The sequence below is a fragment of the Panthera uncia genome, chromosome D4, assembly GCF_023721935.1.
Source record: "Panthera uncia isolate 11264 chromosome D4, Puncia_PCG_1.0, whole genome shotgun sequence".
Classification (NCBI taxonomy): Eukaryota; Metazoa; Chordata; class Mammalia; order Carnivora; family Felidae; genus Panthera; species Panthera uncia.
In genome coordinates this window covers 10,669,113-10,690,508 of record NC_064807.1, presented here as the reverse complement: position 1 = coordinate 10,690,508, position 21,396 = coordinate 10,669,113, and the positions used below count along the sequence as shown (strand labels likewise).

The 21,396-nt window shown below is 45.8% G+C and overlaps 1 protein-coding gene and 1 long non-coding RNA gene across 3 annotated transcripts in view; one reads left to right on the top strand and one right to left on the bottom strand.

Annotated features, from left to right (window-relative positions):
• The window catches only part of DOCK8 (dedicator of cytokinesis 8), a 227,687-nt gene that overhangs the window by 13,536 nt on the left and 192,755 nt on the right, over nucleotides 1–21,396 (top strand). The window lies entirely within an intron of this gene.
• Nucleotides 3,983–4,784, bottom strand: LOC125924797 (uncharacterized). The gene is made up of 2 exons (XR_007458584.1): nucleotides 4,712–4,784; nucleotides 3,983–4,372 (listed from the first exon to the last, which is right to left on the bottom strand). It is a non-coding gene; the product is annotated as an uncharacterized LOC125924797 (long non-coding RNA).

The following is a 21,396-nucleotide window of genomic DNA, read 5'->3' as shown; positions in this document are numbered from 1 at the left end:
GATTTCACGGGGTTATGGGGGGAGCCGGTGCAGAGGAAATGGAGGAAGCTGGTAGAGACCACTCCTTTATAAAGCTTCTGTGAGACAGAAGAGAAGTGGGACAACGGTAACCAGAAGGTTCCAATGAAGCTTTGGCTTGTACACAGACTTGAACCCGCAATGCTGGACACGGCGTGCTCTGACCTTAGAGGGAAAGCGCATGTGTGTCTTGTTCCCAGAAAGTAAGTCTTAAATGTGGATAAAGATGCTCCAAAGACCCGGTACTGTCTCATATATCAACAATTCTGCTTTACGCCAGCATTAAGACCCCTAACAATAAATAAAATACTCTATTTATGTATTTTTCTTCCTGGGAGATTCTGAAACTCTTCTCTGGACACTGTCCTGTATTATCTTTCAGAACTGATCACCCTTTCCGTTTTATTATCTTTAGGTTTATCTTCATGTGTCTGAAGTACAAAAAATGATAGGAAAGGGTATCAGTACCAGTCCTAGTTTGCTATTTGACAGACCACCTGTTGTGGATAGAATTGTGTCTCTTCCCCAAAGATTCCTAAGCCCCGGTACCTGTGAATGTCGTCTTATTTTGGAAAGAGGGTCTTTGCAGGTGTAAGTTAATATGAGGTCATACTGGGGTTTTTTTTGGAATGTTTTATCTTATTTTCTGAGAGACAGAGTGCACACAGGGGAAGGGAAGCAAGAGAAGGAGACACAGCATCCGAAGCAGGCTCCAGGCTCTGAGCTGTTAGCACAGAGTCCGATGTGGGGCTTGAACCCACAAACGCAAGATCATGACCTGAGCCAAAGTCGGATGCTTAACCGACTGAGCCACTCAGGCGCCCCAAGGTCATACTGGGTCATACTGTGCCCTAAATCTTATCCCTGGCATCCTTATAACAAGAGACACAGAGCCAGAGACAGACACGGAGAAGACACCACATGGAGACAGAGGCGGAGATTGGACTTAGGCCACCACAAGGTAGGAAGCACTAAGGTCTGCCAACAACTGGTGGAAGGTAGAGAGGCAAGGAAGGATTCTTCCCCAGAGCCATCAGAGGGAGCATGGCCCTGTTGACACCTTGATTTTGGACTCCTGGCCTCCAGAACGGCGACGGAATAAATACCACTGGGTCTGTGGTAATTTGTTATGGCAGGCCATAGCAAACTCATCCAGTACCCCAAAGTTTATGGACTTAAAAGCAACAGCGGATTGTTATTTCTCATGATTCTGTGAGTGGGCAGTTGGGGCTGGAAGGTCTAGAATAGTCTCACTCACGAGTTCAGGGCCACGGTGGGGCTGTTCCTTCTCACACGGTCCCTCATCTTTCAGGAGGTCTAGCTTGATCTTCCTTATGTGGTCGAGAGAACTTTCTAAGAAGAAGAGGTTGGAAGCTACTAGGATCCCTGAGGCTTTAGAACGTCTATAACTTTCCTTCTACCATATTAATTGGTTAAAACAAGTCACCGGGCAAAAACTCAGCTTTATTGGGTTGGGAAATGATTCAATCTCTCAGCGGGCGAAGCTGCAAAATATTTGGCCCCTTTAATCTGAAAGAAAGAAAGAAAGAAAGAAAAGGGAAAAAGAAAGAAAGAAAGAAAGAAAGAAACCATATTCTGTTTTCAACGTCACGTATTGAAGCAGAAGGTCTTGTCATTCCCTGCTCCGATCCCAATACCCATTTTACTGACAGGGAAACTGAGAACAGATTAAATGGACTCCTTCAAAGTGGCCCATGAGTCATGCTTTGTGAAAGACTCTTTTGGCCCGTGGAAGTCAGTGAAATGTCTGGAAAAGCTAATCACCGTCCTGCCTGGGGGCAGGTGAATGAACTTAATAACTTCTTGGGTTTCTCTTCAATCCCATAATTACATCGATGGAGCCAAGATTGCAAAGTTGTCTGGCCCAGAGATGAGGCAGCCGCTTGAGGTTATGGAGACGAGGTGCTCGAAAACCCCTGGGTGTCGCTCAGAGGAGCAGGATTTGAGGCTACATTAAGTGACGAGCAAAAGGGTCCGCAAGCTCTTTACCCTCAGAAGTTATCTTAGGGGCTTAGAAATTCAGCAGCGCTGTGGCCCAGGGTAAGTCCTGGGCTGGGAAGAATCCAAGAGAGTAGGAGAAGAGAACAGAGCAGGGAGGCAGAAAGGCCAGCCTGTCAGGAAGATAGGTGTTTTGGGCTGTCTCAGAAGGATTACCCTTGTATCGGGTAGGATTGCCATTGGCTGCCGCCGGGAACAGACAACCCCACTAAACCGTGGCTTAAAAAAAATTAGGAGTTTATTTATTTTTCTTACACAGCAAGAGTTCCAGTGGTCGGCAATCCAGACTCGGTAGGATAGCCCAGGATGCTGGTGGAGGCTAGCTTCCTTGTGGCTTTGTTTTCGATCGTCCTCTGTGGGTGGCTCTCATTCTCATGGCCTTGAGATGGCTCCTGAGACTCCATGCGTTAAAGAAAACATTGAAGCCAGGAAGACGAGGGAAGGCAAAAGAGCCATGTCTGCTAACGTTGCTCCCTTTCAAGGGACTTCCCCAGAAAATGGAAACTGGACATTTGCCGTATATCACGTTTGGTCAGATCTGTGTCACCTCCAACTACGAGGGAGGTCAGCGAATATCGTTTGTATTAGCCCAGCACAGTACCACTTCCAATAAAAGCAGGCTTGAGTTAGAACGAAAGGGATAATGGCTACTGAGAAGCAGCTAGTGGTCTTTCCCACAGCCCCCCCCCAAATTGCTCTGGGTATGAATTAGCGACAGGACTTCCATTGTAGCATCATGGCACCCCCAACTCATTAATCCTTGTGTCAGTTTCAAGCTCCTCGAATTCCAGGACCCTGGCCAAATGAGGAGGCATATCCAGGCTTGGATTTGGGGACAAATAGTCCCCAAATCTCAGTGGAATAACCCAGGAGAAATCCATTTTTATACTCTTGCCACCAACCGATGCAGGTCCGGTGGCCCTTCTTCTCCAAGTAGTGGCTCTGGGACCCAGGCTGCTTCCACCTCATGGCTCCATCGCCTTGTGACTTTTAGGTTACCCTGGCATCGTTCAGCCAGGGGCCAAGAAGAAGAGATGGTGAAAGACTTTATAACCAATTCCACAATACCTCAGCTTGAAAGTGGTACACAGCCCTTCTCATGTTACCCGGTGAGGACTACTTACGAGGTCCACTGATCCGCAAGGGGGACTGGGGAATACGGTTCTTGTCTGGCAGCCACTGCCCAGCAACAACTCGTCCCTGTGAGTGGGGAGCACAAATCTTTGGGGGTCAGCTAGCCATCTCTGCCTCAGGGTCCCAGTCGCAAAGGAGGAGCCAGTAACAGAACGTCAGCGAACCTACAGGTTGGCCTGGTTTGCTGTGCTCTTGGCCGATAGATAAAAGCCATGTCCGTATGGATGTGGAGAGTTACCGGGGAAGCAAAATCCAAAAGCGTATGGCCTGAAGCTCCTGAGATTCAAGGTGGAGACGCTGAGAATACAAGTCACACTTATTCTCCAAAGCAGGGTGGCTGATAGTAGAAAAAAAAAATTAAAATCTCACTGAAATCAAGACACCAGAAGCGGCCACTTGCTACGTGCACGCGGATCTTTTCTAGAAGCCGCACATGTGGATAAGAAGCCAAGATGCTCAGCCATTTCCTTTTCCCCTGAGAGCAAGCATTTTGCCAGTGTTGGAGGAAAACCCAGAAGAGAGATTTTGAAACAGCGCTTGAGCGATTAAATCGGAACGAATGTTTTATTTGACAGGAAACAAGATGTCAGCTGAGAGAAAGAAGCATTCTGAAACATTCACTCCCACTCAGGGGGTCATGGTGTGATGGTCCCACCTCCCCTCCGTGACAGAGTTTTGATGATAAGCTGAGCCACTTTGCTTCTTGCGACTGGTTTACTTTGGGTTTGAGGAGTCCTCTTGTTTTATTGGCCTTTGAATCATTTTTTTTTAAATGTTTATTTATTTATTTTTGAGAGAGAGGGCATGAGCAGGGGAGGGGCGGAGAGAGAGAGAGACAGAGAGACAGAGAGAGAGATAATCCAAAGCAGGCTCTGAGCTATCAGCCAAGAGCGGCTGCGGAGCTCAGTCCCATGAACCGTGAGATCATGACCTGAGCCAAAGTTAGATGCTTAACTGACCGAGCCACTCAGCCCCTGCCTTTGAATCCGTTTAATAATCTGTGAGACCAGTCTTCTTACTCCTGTTATCATTTGCCATAATGAAAACCTCTTAAGCCCTCACTGCAAGGAGAAAAGCGTGTGGACCTTCAAGTCAGATTTGGGGAGACAAACTAAGTCAGATTCCTGTCCCCGTCCATGGCTTCTCAGTGGGAGCATTGTCTGCAAGTTCGTTAACTTTCCCGACTCTTCATCGTTTCCATCTGTGAAACAGAGCAATACCAATGTCACTGGGTCAGATGGTATAACAGCTGTGAGGATGCTATGTAAGTCAAAGAGCACGACACACGTGTGAAGGAACCCCCTGCAAAATGGGAATACGTGCCGTGTTCCTGTGATTAGGCAGTGTGTCACAGAGAATACACCCGGCCCAGGAGCTCCCACGAGGAAGGTGCTCAGAAAGGAAAACGCAAAGTATGGACCAAGCAAAAACCACTGGAAACGAGAGGGAGAGAGATGTTCAAAACAGCCACCACAAGAACCTCAGATAAGATTTCAACTCATTTACAAAGCCTGCCCCTCCCCCCCCCCCCACAACGTACCTGCACACACGTACGCATTGCACACGATGGACGGTTCACTCAAAAGGAAAGAGACGTAAAGGCCCAAGGGAGATCTGGACCTTGACCTTCGCCACGGCCTCACATTTTCTGAATACCGAAAGAGATGACAGATACGCGCTTTCGCCTTTTCCAAAAAGGAACTTGTACGAAAACTCGTGGCAGTTCTGAAGGACTGCCGAGGGAGCTTGGTAGAGCCACTTAGGTCATGCTGGTCACGTGGTCTCCAGGAATGTTTCTGTGAGAGACGGGAAAGAAAGGATGGTAAAGTAGCACCATTTAGGAGAAGACGTGGGTCGCCCTGGAGGCCAGCGGGTACAGTTACAGGTTGTTGACTACAGACCTCTTTCCTATACTTTCCTTACACGAAAAATGGCTTCTTCTGATGCAAGCCTCTGGTGCGTGAATTCTAGAAAAAGCAGAAGCGCGCATGAAGCGAGTATTTCAAAAATAAAAATTATATTTCTAGTTCTTTGACCAGAAGTTTCTCACTTAAAGTTTTAATTTTGGGGCACCTGGGTGGCTCAGTCGTTTGGGCATCCGACTCTGGCTCAGGTCATGATCTCGCGGTTTGTGAGTTCGAGCCCCGCGTCGGGCTCTACGCTGACAGCTCGGAGCCTGGAGCCTGCTTCAGATGCTGTGTCTCCCTCTGTCTCTGCGCCCCCCACCCCCCCCCCCCCCGGTCATGCTTTGTCTCTCTCTCTGTCAAAAATAAATATTAAAAAAAAAGTTTTAATTTCTTATTTATTTATTTATTTATTTATTTAATGTTTATTTATTTTTGAGACAGAGAGAGACAGAGCATGAACGGGGGAGGGCCAGAGAGAGGGAGACACAGAATCGGAAGCAGGCTCCAGGCTCTGAGCTGTCAGCGCAGAGCCCGACGCGGGGCTCGAACCCATGAACCATGAGATCATGACCTGAAGTCAGACGCTTCCCCAACTAAGCCACGCAGGCACCCCAAAAGTTTATCACTTTTAACAGCTTGATACATGTGTATTTTCCTACACACACACACACACACACACACATACACACACACGTTTTCTACAAAATTGGAAGCAGCCTTACAGACTGTTCTGTAACCTGCTTTTTCATTTAAAAACATATGATGACCAACTTTTCATGTCACTAAAGATTCCTGCATGACATTTCATTGTGAGGATAGGTCATAATTTATGTAACGAATTCTCTTTTGAGCTACACTTATTTGCAATGATTCACCACTAGAAAAGAGTGCTTCACTGGATAAATGTATGCCTTCACTTTTACGTTCATCTTGAATAATTCTTTAGAATAAGTGCTGGACATTGAACCGCAGACCCAAAGATTATCCACTGATTTCCATAGCTGTCCATTTGTCTTTCTGGAAGGTTTTGTGTGACATCTGTCATGAGAATGACATTTTAAAACCCTTGAAAAATATGGCATCCCTGAAGTCTGCCTTAGTTCTGGGGGGAGTACCGAAGTGTGGTTTGTGTTCAAATAAGTACAAACAGGTAAGGTCAATCTTTTATAGATGTCTTCAAGAAAAAACTCAGCCTCAAAAGATTGAGCTGAAGCCATTATTATGATCGAGTCAGTGAACCCAAAGATAAATTTGGTTTGGACAAATAGTATTAAGTCATGAAGTTTCCTTGGGGCCACAGTTTTAAATGAATGCTTTTCTGGACAATTTTGGTCCTTTTTGAGGTTATCCTCATATTAATTACCAACATTTCCAGTTATACCAAGAATCTGTAAGCTAGCCCTCATCAGATAGTTATATGTATATTTTCTTTCTTTTTTTTTTCTGCGTTTATTTATTTTTTGAGAGAGAGAGAGAGACAGAGCATGGGCGGAGGAGGGGCACAGAGAGAGGGAGACCCAGAATCCGAAGCAGGCTCCAGGCTCTGAGCTGTCAGCACAGAGCCCGACACGGGGCTCGAACTCACGAACCGTGAGATCATGACCTGAGCCGAAGTCAGACACCCAGCGGACTGAGCCACCAGGTGCCCCTATTTTCTTGAAGAGAAAACACTTATATAGAAGTAGAAGATCACCTAAAAAACAATTTTTGTATATAATTTATTTTTTATTGCAAGAGTTACATGCTACTTCCATTTAAATCTGACATTCTCTGTTGTATCCCTTTTTAATTCGTTAAGTCACTAATTCATTAATTCATTCATCCATTCATTCCCGCGTCAGATATTTACTTGAGCACTGTGTGCCACATACTGTTTTGCACTTTGGGGCGGGGGGAGCTATGGAAAAACCCTGCCCCCACAGAACTTAGGTTCTAATGTTGGGAATGGATAAATAATGTACCAGTCAATATATAATATAATGTCAAGTGAGGCTAAGTGCTGTGAAGAAAATAACAGAGGGTGAGGGCTTATGGAGACGCCAAGTCATTTTTGGAGAGAACATGAATAGTTGAGTCAAAACGGGGTTCCAATGCCCATTTTACCACCTCCTAGCCCGCTTCCAGCTCAGTTTCCTTGTCTGTTGATTAAAAGATACTATTCTATTTCATAGCATTGATATAAGGATCGAATAAGATTATGTGGAAATTATCATATAGGTGTTTGATAAATACTATACCTCTTTCCTCCCGTCTTTTGGGAAAGGTAACATGATTGGGTATAAATAGACGAATTCTCACTTGAGATGGAAAAACTAGACCATTCTTTATTCCGTATTTAAGGAAGGGGTAGGTAAAAATTTTTAAAAAGTGTTTAGGGGTGCCTGGGTGGCTCAGTCAGTTAGGTGTCCGACTCTTAATTTTGGCTCAGGTCATGATCTCACACTTTGTGAGTTCAAGCCCCATGTAGGGCTCTGGGCTGACAGTGCAGAGCCTGCTTGGGATTCTCTCTCTCTCCATCCCTCCCCTGCTGGTGTTCTCTCTCAAAATAAATAAATAAACTTAAAAAAGAAGAGATGTTTTCTTTTCTCTGAGCAAAATTAAATACCAGCTGCTTCTCGGTAGAGAAGGGCAGCGTGTGAGCCTTTGTGTCATTAGATGATCTCTAACATCCCTTTCATGGCTCACATCACTTTGTCCTTTTATAAATTCCTCCCCTACTCCATCCACTTGCAAGGATGAGTGCCGGGCCCCAGACTCTCCTGGAGAAGAAATTTGGGCCCCAAGCCTATCAAAAATGATAGCAACGTGACTACAACTTTTTTTCAAATTTCTCTTTTGCTGAGAAGTAGAAAAACTAACTGTGTAATTCCTCTTCGTTGACTGGGGAAGGCTAACACGAACTGGGAGAAACTGAGAAGCCAGCGGTATGTTCCTTGTCCTGCCAACAGGAAAGAGGGACGTAATGTGATCACTAATAATGATTGAAACACGTTAATTCTCCCGCGTATCGACACTTGGCTGTTGCCCTGCGTGTGCATATAATTACATATTGTGGTATCATGTATGCACGTGCATGTAATTCACATGCGTAGAATTGCACATTATACTATGATAATTCTGTAACTGCCGTAACGGCCTAAAGGGTGAAGGGTGTTCTTCTCATCCCAAGATGTGGATTTGGAAACGGAGGCGGGGTGGTTCTGCACTCGATCCAAGGAGGCAAATGGTGACCCGGTGCTAGAAACCCAGGTGTGAGTGCTGTTGTTAACCTGCTTGCTGCTAGTCCCCGCCTCTCCTGCCAGCAAGCCAGCTTTCTGGCCCGAAGAAGTTTTCACCACGGCTTTGCCACGGAATGTGTTGAGATTGTTTTTTCCATATGCCGTAATATGTTTAGTTTTGCCTCGGATGGGTGAGCGGATTAACTTTCAGGACGGATGGACCGTCTCCACTCTAAACACAACTAGAGGTAGCCTTCCAGCATCTGAAAATCCTGGGGTGGTATCCCTTCGTCACGGCTCCAATAACCCTGTTCGTGGGCTTGGTTTTTCAATCTTTCTATTAGTGGGGGCCGACACTGACTCGATTTTTCTCCGAAATTAGCTGTGAACGGAGATGCATCTTCAGCCTCGAAATTCTAACTTTTCCCACACCTCCACGTTAGCCAAACTAGAAACACTCTGCTGAAAACACGGCCCAGCCTTCAGGGACTTCATGGACTCAGTGCTATAATGCGTGAAACTTGATTTTCAGGTGGAGGGGCTGAGTGTCGGGAGGTGACCTCTCTGATTTGGTGTAACAAGTACATTTCTACTCACACCTGGCCCCTTCAAACCAATGCACGTTCCCACTCCTGAGTGCTGGGGACCTCGTACTGCAAACCCATCTGTGGGGTCACTGCTCTGTTCCTTCTCTGGGAAGACGACATAGTGTGGAGACAGAGACGCTGCCCTGATGATCAGCCTCGGGTTCTGGTCTCTGCTCTCAGTGAAATTTGAATTTTGGATACAAAGAAGAAAGATCTCATTGGCCCCCATACAAGTCAGTATTTGCTGGCTGACATGTTTTGTTTAATGTCATGACTCCCAGGGAGCCCCAGTTTGGACAACTGCTGTGTTTCCAAATGCAGTGCTGCGTTCTTCCTCCTTCCCTCCCCTTCCGCGGAGGCCTCAAGTGGCTCCAGATGAAATGGAGAGAGTGTGTGTGTGTGTGCTGGTGGGGGTGGAGTTATTCTATATATCTCATTGCCCAAATCCACTGACCCCGACCCCCAGTGTGTTTCCCATGCTACCCTCTAGGAGATTATGTCCATGAAAGGGACCTTTGATTTGCAGTCCCTCTTTCTTACGGCATCATCCGTCCTCAGAGATGATCTGTGGTAACCACCACTGCAAAATCTTGTCACCTTGGTCTTTAATATTAGCTTTCCAGCGAGCCTCCCATGAGTCTGACTCCTTCCTGCCCTTCTCCCTACCATTTGCTCTACTGCTGGGAATAAAGGGAGAGTTTAAGACTGTGAAGCATCTACTCTGTGTGAGGCATGAGACACTTTCCCAAGTATCTCTTATTCTCACACAATTCCACGTCATCGGCAGAGTAGGGATGCCGTCCAAGATCTGCTGGGTCAGTTGGATGATGTCAACATGTAGATGCTAAGACTTCAAAGTCACTGGACCAAGTCATATGGGACTTTGAGGTGACTGTGCAGACAATTTAGGCAAACAAACGACTAAAAGGGGCAACCCGCAAACGATCCTAATCGATCTATTTTACATCTGACAGAGGCGGGAGAGGCACAAGAAATGGGCGTTAGGTGTTCAACATAGGGCTGATTTCCTTGGGGGTAGAAGGAAGTAGACAAATACATGTTTGAAACCTTTAAAATATTCCTGTAAAATGCTCCCATTTCAAAACGGTCTTGCTGTTGAATCCAGGGATGGAGGGCATGTAATTCACAGGTAATTCACCAGTTTTAAAGTAAAACCTTCAACAAGTGTGAGGAAGTTGGATAAACACAGGGAAGAAATGAGATTTGTGAGCATTTTTTATCTTTGAGTATTGAATTCAGGATTTCTTAATTGACACTGAAGATCATCTGTGAATACTGAGTATTTAAAGTGACTTGAATGTTTTTCTTTTGACACTTGGTAAAAATATTCTCACCATAGCCAAAATAGAATAGAATTCTGCATAAATTCATACCCGAAGTACAGAAAGAAGCATGTTTCCTTGCTTATCATACTATTAATTTGAGTGGGTTTTTTTTCAATATGAAATTAATTGTCAAATTGGTTTCCATACAACACCCAGTGCTCATCCCAACAGGTGCCCTCCTCAGTACCCAACACCCACCCACCCCTCCCTCCCACCCCCCGTAAACCCTCAGTTTGTTCTCAGTTTTTAGGAGTCTCTTATGTTTTGGCTCCCTCCCTCTCTAACCATTTTTTTTTCCTGCTGTTTGTTTTTTAACATCTCTTGAAAGTCCACTGGAAAAACAGATTATGAGCTGTTATTTTATATCTTTTCACTGCTCCCATATTTAGTAAATTAGCCAAATATGGCAAGTCAATGAGCCTGTACAATTTACTTCAATTTGCTAATCTTTTAACCAAAAGGGCACTTTCCACAAAAAATCTTTTATGGTGCCCATTTGCCATTTCTAAGGTAGTCAGACTAGATTTATGGCAGTTTCAAAAGTGTAGCAGTCTCTGGGGAAATAAATATTTCCAGTTTACGTTCTCTTGATAGTATTGTCATTTATAAATAAACCAAAATATTTCCAATTCCCTTCCATTGTCTCTATATACATTGTATTAAAATGTTCTTTTCTGATCTTCTCAGATTAAAAAAGAAGTGAAGTTGAGTAAAAAAGCTGTACAGACTTGGGGCGCCTGGGTGGCTCAGGTCATGATCCCACAGTTCGTGGGTTCGAGCCCCGCATCGGGCTCTGTGCTGACAGCTCAGAGCCTGGAGCCTGCTTCAGATCCTGTGTCTCCCTCTCTCTCTGCCTCTCCCCTGCTCACACTCTGTCTCTTTCTCTCTCTCAAAAAAATAAACATAAAAAAAGTTTAAAAAAAAGCCGTACAGACTTTGTGTTAAAACTTTAACACCCTTCAGGGGTGCTTGGGTGGCTTGCTGAGTTGAGCATCCAAGTTCGGCTCAGGTCATGATCTTACGCTTCACGGGTTCAAGCCCCACGTCGGGCTTTTTGCTGAAAGTACTGAGCGTGCTTCAGATTTTGTCTCCCTCTCTCTCTGCCCCTCCCCCACTCATGCGCACATGCTCTCTTTCTCAGAAATAAACAAACATTTAAAAAATTAAAAACTTTAATACTTTCAGAAAAGGAAGCTTGTATTTGGTTCAGTGCAAATTCTGGTAATCTGGTGGGGTGAAGTGCCTCATTTGAGGTGACTCTTCTGTGGAACACCAACACTGAAGTGTTATGCACACCCACACTCAAGCTCTACCTTGGGCTTGTGTCCCTAAAGCCCCAGAAGGGACTCCTCAGTTGTTCGGCTATTTTCCCCTATACTCTCTTTGGCATGTACCTTTTAAGCTTATTTATTTATTTTGATAGAGACAGAGATAGTGTGGGAGGGGAGGGGTAGAGAGAGAGAGAGAGAGAGAGAATCCCAAGCAGGCTCCACACTGTCAGTACAGAGCCCCATGTGGGGCTCGAACTCAAGAACCATGAGGTCTGGAAAGGGAACTGAGAGTCAGATGCTTAACTGATTGAGCCACCCAGGTGCTCCAGCATGTACCTTTTAAACAAAACATTCACATTGCCCTCTTCTTTGGTCTCCAACATTGAACTTTCTATCATCGTGTGGCCTGACTCGTCACCAGATTTATTTGGTCAATTTCACATTTCTTCCTTTCAAAGAAACACCATTCACCTATGTCAGGTGTGCTTGCTCTCTCTCTCTCTTTCTCTCTCTCTCTCTCTCTCTTTTTCTTTTATCTGATTTAATTATCAGGACCTGAAGAAAATTGGGATGTAAGTGATGTTGCCTTTAGATGCCCCCACACACCTTCCTATCCCCCTCCCTCTATGGTTCCACCCATTTCCAACATGGTCTCGGGTTTTATCCAGATGTGGTCTCCAAGGGTTACAACTGCCCCTTTCTTCTCCTCCCCCAACCACCTTCAAAACCCGCCTTCGGCTGATGGATCCTTCAACACGAATTGGTTTGGGCTGGTAAGGACTTAGCATGTTGTAGCTCCTAGAGTCAGTTGATTTTTCCTGAGATAATGTGACTAAATGCAGGGTGCTGCCCGAGGAAACACAACTGTCGCTGGGAAATAGGGACTTTCCACAAACATAATAACCTAAATAGATCAGGCAACCCCGAATGCAGACTTCTGGGAGGAAGAGGACACATAGTTTGGAGGTCACACTCCCCGGGGTTGAACTCAATGCCCCCTCTTCTCATCTCTCTCTGTGCCTGGTTGTCTTTGTAACTGTTGTTTCTGCTGTAAGCACTTCCCTTACCTGAGACCTCACAGGATAGGGTGATGGAACAGCCAAAGGATTGCTGGGAAGTTGGCCAGGATCTTGGGCCAGTGCCAAGAAATGGCAAGCTTTCAAGTCCAGAGGTAGCCCTATGGCACGGCTTTTGGGGACAGAGCTTCCTTCACCAGAGCGTTCACATTATCCCAGATTTGCCCTCGTGAGTTCTCTCCGATGGCAGACTCTCTCAGATGGAGATGAGTTCTCTCCAGAGTGGTACAGAGACAGGTCCCCACCCAGCCCTTGGCCTGCCTGTGACCACAGCCTGTTCCTTCCAAAGGGAAAAGAAAGAGAAAAGTCAGTGATGTTTTGGATACTGTCATCTCCGAGCTGACAGCCCCAAGAAATTTTCCTTCAAAACTTTAAATGTGTAATCTCCAACCTTCCTTTGCCGTTCCTGGTTGGTTAGAGTATATCATGTCTGCCGTGCTAATTCTGGCTTTTCAAAGAATATGCTACCAGTTTTTTGTTTTTGTTTTTTTTTAGGTTTATTTATTTATTTTGAAAGAGAGAGACAACGAGAACGAGCTGGGGAGGGACAGAGTGAGAGGGGGACGAGGATCCAAAGCAGGCTCTATGCTGACAGCAGAGAGAAGGGCTCGACCTCATGAACCGCAAGGTCATGACCTGAGCCCAAGTCGGACGCTTAACCGACTGAGCCACCCCGGCGCCCCGAGAATATGCCATTATTTTTAATTACTTTTAATTTGTAGCACCCTAAAAGCTCTATAAAGCTTTCCTTGGCCCAAAGTCCCTCTCCCTTATTTTGGAACACAGGCTTTATAAGGAGGGGCCACATCTTGGGACCCCTGGACCTTCTGTCCAGGATTCCACACAGTAAGGATCTTTTAAGTGTCATTTGTCCCAGACAAGCATTTACTATATCCTTAGGAGCATGTGGGGCTCTAGATGTGAGGGCACAAGAGGGCTGCGTTGTTTATTATTAAAACTGACAGGAAACAGCCAAGGCTTCATGTGCTGCTGCTTTCGGTCGGGCAAAAGAGGATAAGTTAATTGCTTTACAGAAATTCCTTTCTGCATTCTTTAGGAAAAAAAATTTTCCATGTAAACGAAATGATCAAACTGGGCACTTTGGGGCTCAACAACTTTGACATTGTCCCTTGAAGGAATGAAACTGTTAAAACCACGGATGTCCTCTGAGAAAAGGCCGTTTATAAAAATCTATTTACGCTGCAGAAAATAGTCACAGTAGGCTCCTCAACAGACCTAATCTAATAAGAAAGATTGTGCGATGCCACATAACATTGGGCTTTTCATCGCTTGGGATTCCCCCCCCCCCCTTTTTTTTTTTCTTTCTTTAATGCTTCCCCATGTTTTAGGAATAAGATTTACCCACCTGGTGCAGCCGCTCGTCCTTTTCCCCTCAGTCCCAAAGGTATCCCAATACGGCCGTTTGGGAACAAACAACATGTAAAGGGTCCGAAGGGGAAGAAAACCAAAACCAAACAAAAAACAAAAACAAAAACAAAACACCAAAAAACCAAAAAGCCAAAAACAAAAGCACTGACGGCCGTTGGCTAGGCGAGTTGGCAGGATGTGTATGCTTCCAGGGAGGGGCTTCGTGACGGATGGAGGAGGTCACCAGTGTCTGATGCAACGAAGGGGCGAGCTAGAACGGGGCCGGAAAGAAGTCAGTGGCTTCCCAGCAAACGGTGGCCGTGTGAAGGACAGCTTCTGCAGGGGGCCAAGCGTGGAAGCCTGAGAACACTGGACTAGGCTGTGCGAGGGAGTAGAGAGGAAGTGGAGGCCAGGTGGTCGCGGGAAGGGGAGAGAGGAGACTGAGGATGGAGGTTTTCAGCCGGGACTGAATCGAGCAGGTCTCTAGAACATTGCAAGGCGTCGGGGAGTGGAGGGTGCTGGTCAAGACAGGTCATGAGACGCTCCGGGTAGAAAGAGCTGGAACGAGAGCCTGACTGAAACTTCTGTTCCAGGTACCCTTTCTGCCTTCCCCACCCCGCTTCCTAGAAAAATATGCGGGGCATTAACGGATTTTGGACCCCGACGGCTTCACTTGTATTGTGCTTGAGATTTGTTCCCCAGTGAAACGTGAAGCGACGGAACTGCACGCGAAAAAGAAAATGATATTCGGGGAAAACTCATCCTTCGGCAGCTGCCCTTAAATATCTTCCCCATTGCTCAGATGCGTACTTGAATCACATTTGGACTCGTTTCCAAGACTGCTTGCCTCTGGAAGGATTAGTGATACTGGAGCCGTGTTCAGAGTCTCACAAACAAGCCACGACCTGTCCCTTTTTTCCCTTGCTAAGCTGCTGGAAAAGGAAAATGCCAGCAGTTTGACCCCTACGGCGGCTTTCTTGTGCCAGTCACTTAAAGCTTTCTTGCCCTCGGTGTCCTAACTTGTGAAACAAAGGTGATACTGCCTATGTCATGGGGTTGTTGTGAGGACTAACTAAGTAGGCCAATGAAAACAGTCCCTCCCAGACAGTGGGCACTCGTTGTGAGCTGACGTGGTTAATTGCCGTGAAAGCAACTACAGCCGTCGGCTTTTCTGGGCGCTAAGGATTGTAGACCCTCTCAGGTTACCTTCTGTTGACAGGGGTTGATTTTAAGGATGCATCACACAGTCAGAACACAAGCCTAACTAGCCAGCACCTGGGTCTGCAGGTCCAAGGGCATTTCTTCTCGATGTTTGTTTGTTTTTTTTTTTTAATTTTTTTTTAACGTTTATTTGTTTTTGAGACAGAGACAGAACATGAGCAGGGGAGGGGCAGAGAGAGAGGGAGACACAGAATCAGAAACAGGCTCCAGGCTCTGAGCTGTCAGCACAGAGCCCGACGCGGGGCTCGAACTCACGGACCGTGAGATCATGACCTGAGCCGAAGTCGGACGCTCAACCGACCAAGCCACCCAGGTGCCCCTCTTCTCGATGTTTTTTGTTGTTGTAGTTGTTGTTGTTGTTGTTGTTGTTGTTGTTTTTCCCCTTGCCAACATTTACAAACAGCAGGTTTCACGTAAAAATCCAGGTTTCCAGTAACACGAGTCAGGTACAGCTGCAGGGCAATGTTGGTCTGTCTGGAGCTGAACAGCCCCTCATTATCTCCACATGGATCTGCGATCTTTGGGTTTGCTAAGGTTAGTGCCAGTCCCTGCTACTACTAGACTTGGGCCCGGCCGCCATGTAAGGCTGTGCAGGTTGCTCACTGCACAAGGCCCCTAGCTATGAGGCCAAATAAGGGCTGGATTCCTTATAATCTGCAAAAGGCAATCCTGAGAGCCTGACAGATTCGGGACTCAGGGTCTCCTTTTCTTCTTTTCCCTACCTGCTCCTTCTGCCAGCCCTGTCGGCATCTTTCCATCCCATGGCTTCTGCTCATTCGTAGCTTCTACTGCTTTACAACCTCTGCTTACTGCCCCCTGTCTGTGTGTTTCTACGCCTCTGCCCACTCCAGCGTACTAGACAGGATCAACTGATTTGCCCAAGATCATACAATTAGTAGGTGATGAAGCCAGATTTGAATCAAGTCTATCCCTTGTTGGAAAACGATTACTAGGTAAGTTAGCATAAGGACACTGAAGATAATTTCTTTTCTTTTCTTTTTTTTTTTTAGCAGTTATTCATTTTTGAAAGGCAGAGAGAGACAGAGTGCGAAGGGGGGAGGGGCAGAGAGAGAGGGAGACACAGAATCCGAAGCAGGCTCCAGGCTCAGAGCTGTCAGCACAGAGCCTGACACGGGGCTCAAACGCACAGACTGCGAGATCATGACTTGAGCCGAAGTTGGACGCTCAACCGACTGAGCCACCCAGGCGCCCCGATAATTTCTTATTAGATTTGATTATTTAAAAAAAAAATCCTGTATAGATTTCCTTGCATAAATTAGGACAAGCTTTATTGTTAACTTTTATTCATAGCCAACATGCATTTATGCTCACTTGTTATTTCCTGGTCTAAGGAAAGTTGACCCTAGGGTGTCCAAAGGCACGGAGTGTTTATTCTATCCTTGGGACAAGGGTTTGATTCAAAATGGATTTTTCTGGGGCACCTGAGTGGCTCAGTCAATTAAGCGACTAACTTTAGCTCAAGTCATGATCTCGCGGTTCATGAGTTCGAGCACCGCATTGGGCTTGTTGCTGTCAGTACAGAAGCCCGCTTGGGATCCGCTGCCCTCCCCTGCCCCCTGCATGCATATGTGCTCACTCTCTCTCTCTCAAAAGTAAATATTAAAAAAAAAAGAACTGTTAAAAAAACGCATTTTTCTGAGACTCCCTGTGAAAACCTGGTTTTACCTTGTTCACTCTCCATCTCTCCTAGAAAAGGACCCCCATTCCCACCATTGTTTTTTTGACATTGCCTTCCTCAGCTCCCTAGGCTCCCGTGGGATGGTCTGGACTTCATTTCCTCCGTGTTTCTGTATGAGATTAGCGGAAACGGGTTAAACTGAATAGTGACCTGTCATCATTAGCAGCTTTTGTTTATGTACTATTCTCTCAAGTGACTAATCATTCAACCCAGTGAAACACTTCCTTTATGCTCTAAAGTGGTGGGAATGACAAGCATAGGTCAGAGATTTTTGCCACCTTTATCATAACACAGAGATTTCTACCCATTATGCTTGCTTAACGCAACTTTCTCTAGAAGCAGAAGACCGTAGGGTCCTTTCTTGGACATTGAAAGAACTGCGTTCTCATCTCATCTCCGCCGTTTACCTGCAAGGCTTGTTAGCTTTAGACAGTGGTTCAACCTCACTGGGTGTTTTCTGACTTGTCCCTTTAACCTGCCTGAGCATCGTGGACTCGTCTTGCCCATTTCGTAGGCAGTGAGGCTCTGGACAGGGAAGGTGAGCCTTCGTAAGCTTCTAAAATTATGCAAAGCTGGAGACATGTTCACTGACTTCTTGTGGGGATCACCTTGTGCTTGACCAAAAGGGATGCCACAGGAAGAAGTGTGCGTGCATGTGTGTGTGTGTGTGTGTGTGTGTGTGTGTGTGTTGGCTTTATGCCCCCCAGTGGCCTCTTCCCCATGTGTGATAGCTTCATTTCAGAGATCAGTTTAGGTTTTTCATTTCTAAAATCTCATTCATGTCAATTACCACGTCTTCGCCTTAGCGCGTTTAGCACACAGTCACCTGGTGCAAAGGCATTGGAACGTCCTCAGGGGTCATAACTCCATAGTCATCCATCGAGGAAAGAGGGTGCGGCCAACACTTTAAATTGGGTTCAAATGCAAGAGACTTTCACAAAACAAAGGGTCCAAGAACTGTAGGAAGTTGAAGCTGTATGTTAGTCCCTTGCTGGAAGTAAGAAGTAAAGCTGTTTTCCTTGCGTGTTTCATATTTGGGAATCGCACAGGAGAGTAGTTCAAGAGGAACCATGATATCAGCAGTAAGATACACTCACAAATCCTTAGTAGGAACATGGGGGGCTGAGATCTCAGCAAGATCTCACTGAGAGATGTAATCCCATTCCGCAGTTTGCTATCGATTAAGATTTCTGAGGGGTGCCCGGGTGGCTCAGTCAGTTGGGCCTCCGACTTCAGCTCAGGTCATGATCTCCTGGTTCGTGAGTTCGAGCCCCGCATCCGGCTCTGTGCTGACAGCTCGGAACCTGGAGCTTGCTTCCGACTCTGTGTCTCCCTCTCTCTGCCCCTTCCCCTGCTCATGCTCTGCGTCTCTCTCTTTCTCAAATATAAAATAAAACATAAAAAAAAATTTTTTTTAAAGATTTCTGAGAAAGATCATCCTTCTAAGTTCTATGAACTCTGCAGAAAATATGAGGCCAGAATATGAATAATTCCTAACTCGGACTATTTGGTTACTGGCCAGTGTGCTGGCTTAGCTGGTAATGCCATCGGAAGGAGATCCTGGAGCTATTCAGCATTGACAGTGTGGTTCATCCTACTTATGTGAGCAATATTACCTTTCTTTCTTTTATTATTTTTTTTAACGTTTATTTATTTTTGAGACAGAGAGAGACAGAGCATGAACAGGGGAGGAGCAGAGAGAGAGGGAGACACAGAATCTGAAACAGGCTCCAGGCTCTGAGCTGTCAGCACAGAGCCTGACGTGGGGCTCAAACTCACGGACCGTGAGATCTTGACCTGAGCCGAAGACAGATGCTTAACTGACTAAGCCACCCAGGCGCCCCTACCTTTCTTTCTTTTAAATAAATGTTTATTTTTGAGAAAGAGAGAAAGCACATGCATGTGGAGGGGAGGTAAGAGCAGAGAGAGAGAGGGAGAGAGAATCGCAAGCAGGCTCTGTGCTGTCCACACAGAGCCCAACTCAGGGCTTGAATTCAGGAACTGTGAGATCACGACCTGAGCCAAAATCAAAAGTCAGATGCTTCACAAACTGAGTCACCCAGGCATCTCCAATATTAACTTTCTTTTATTTTTTCCTATAAAATATCTTTTTTAAAAATGTTTATTTACTTTTGAGAGAGAGCGAGTACCCACGCAAGCGGGGGAGGGGCAGAGAGAGGGGACAAAGGAACCCAAGCGGGCCCTGCACTGACAGCACAGAGCCCAGTGTGGGCCTTGAACTCACGAACCCTGAGATCATGACCTGAGCTGAAGTCAGACACTTAACTGACTGAGCCACCCAGGTGCCCCTTCCTATACATCTTTCTCTGCCATCTTTCCTCCTTTCTCTTTTCTTTTAGTTTTTGTGCCTTGACCTTCTTTCCACAGTGGTGAGGAGGAAACTATTTACTTAGGGTACCCCGGGAACCTTGACCTTCCTGTCTCTCAGATAAAGCCTTCCCCCGCTGGGACAAGTGGGAAATTACAAACAGAAGCACTGACACACTCTGCCTCTAGTTCCCTCCGAGTGAGCGCGAAGTATGTGTTATCACCTGAGATTTTGAGGTTGGTTTCCCAGTGAGCTAGGTTTCTCGGTCAGATTTTCCATTCACTTTGAGTTCCTAAGGCAGTTGTGGCCTCCTTCTCAACGTGTGCCTAGGTGGACTGCACCTGAACCCGTGGGGCCGTTAAAAATGCAGATTGGCGTCGCGTCCAGACCAGTGGATCAGAATCTCTGGAGGTGGGGCCCCGATGTTCACACTGTTTGTTGACCAGCTCCCTCATTTGTTCTCAAGCGTACTGAAGTTTGAGGCTCCCCCCCGCCCCGGAAGGAAAAGGGTTTCAGGACGGAGATTGCAAAGGAAGTGTTCCAAGTTTGGTAAAGTAAGCGTGTCGTCACGGAATTCACTTGAATATCAGGAGGTCTCATATTAAGGTTTTCTAAAACAGAGGAGGAAAAGAAACAAGCACCGTCTCAAGTATATAAAAGGGAAGATTGTCATATATGTGCCCAATTAAAAGTTATTTTGCATGATTTTCGAGAAGTCTACACAGAATGTTGTCAGGCCATCCTTATCGTTATTTTGAGACTCTTTTGACCGTTTTGATTTTAAGAAGGGTGATAAGGAGGAAATCACCAATGAATAAAGAAAGAAAGAAATTTCTTTATATACAGTCTTCGCGTTTGCTATAACTCTTGAAAGGTTATATTACTTTATCTTTCATGTCATCATTTTTCAGTATCAGAAATAATATATACCCATTAGTGTAAATTTTACTGTACTTTTACATAATAAATTATTATTCTAATATGGCATATAATATCCTGATAAATATTGCATGAGAAACCTTCTTCCCCCCCAAAATTGGATGAGCTGTTGTTTTTAGCCAGTATTCTAGACTCGAAATACCTTTTTGATCTGGGGCGCCTGGGTGGCTCCTTCTCAAGGCTGAGCATCTGACTTCGGCTCACAGTTTGTGAGTTCGAGCCCCGCATTGGGCTGACTGCTGTCAGCCTGTCAGCTAGGAGCCCACTTCGGATCCTCTGCCCCCCTCTCTCTACCCCTCCCCCACTTATATGCTTTCCCCCAAATAAATACATATTTTATTTTATTTTTTTTTAATTTTTTTTAACGTTTATTTATTTTTGAGACAGAGAGAGACAGAGCATGAACAGGGGAGGGGCAGAGAGAGAGGGAGACACAGAATCTGAAACAGGCTCCAGGCTCTGAGCTGTCAGCACAGAGCCCAACACTGGGCTCAAACTCACGGACCGTGAGATCATGACCTGAGCCGAAGTCGGATGTTTAACCGACCGAGCCACCCAGGCGCCCCTAAATACATATTTTAAAAAGTACCCTTTTGGTCCCAAAACTTATGCTTCACAATTTCACCACAGTGGCTGCCATCTCGAATAACTCTTCAGTGCACAGAGTGTATTCTAATTCATCAGGAAGGGATTTAAGGGCTTTTTGCTTCTGCATATATTGCATTAACATGACCAACACTTTAGTAAGGGATGAGCAAAGGAACCTCTTTTTATAACCAGATAGAAATTTTATTAAAGGTGCGGCATCGGGAGTTTTACAGCAAGTAGTGGATGGAAAATAAGGACGAGGCTCTTTCTGTGTGATGCCAACAGGAGAGAATGTTTACGGAAAAAGATAAAGGACATAGTGGCTTTCTCCAAAATGGCGGCCGAAGACTGGGCATGGCCTCTGGAGAAGGATGAGCGCTGTAGCTGAGTGAGTGTACACATGCCCACCCGGGCAAGCAAAGCACGTGGAGAGGAAGACAGGGCTCCTTAGGTCAGACCAGGCTCTGCTTCAGAACTGAGTCCAATCACTGAGTTCTTCTCTGCCTCAGTTCCCTTCTCTGGGGAAAATAGGGATATGGCTTCTTCCACGGGAGATCTGTCATGAGGACGGTTTGGCTCTATGGAATGTGCATAATCCTTGGAACTTATAAAGACATACACTTTGGAAGCCTCTGGGAGATTTCCTTTAGCCACAGTGAGTGGCTAAATTTGGTAG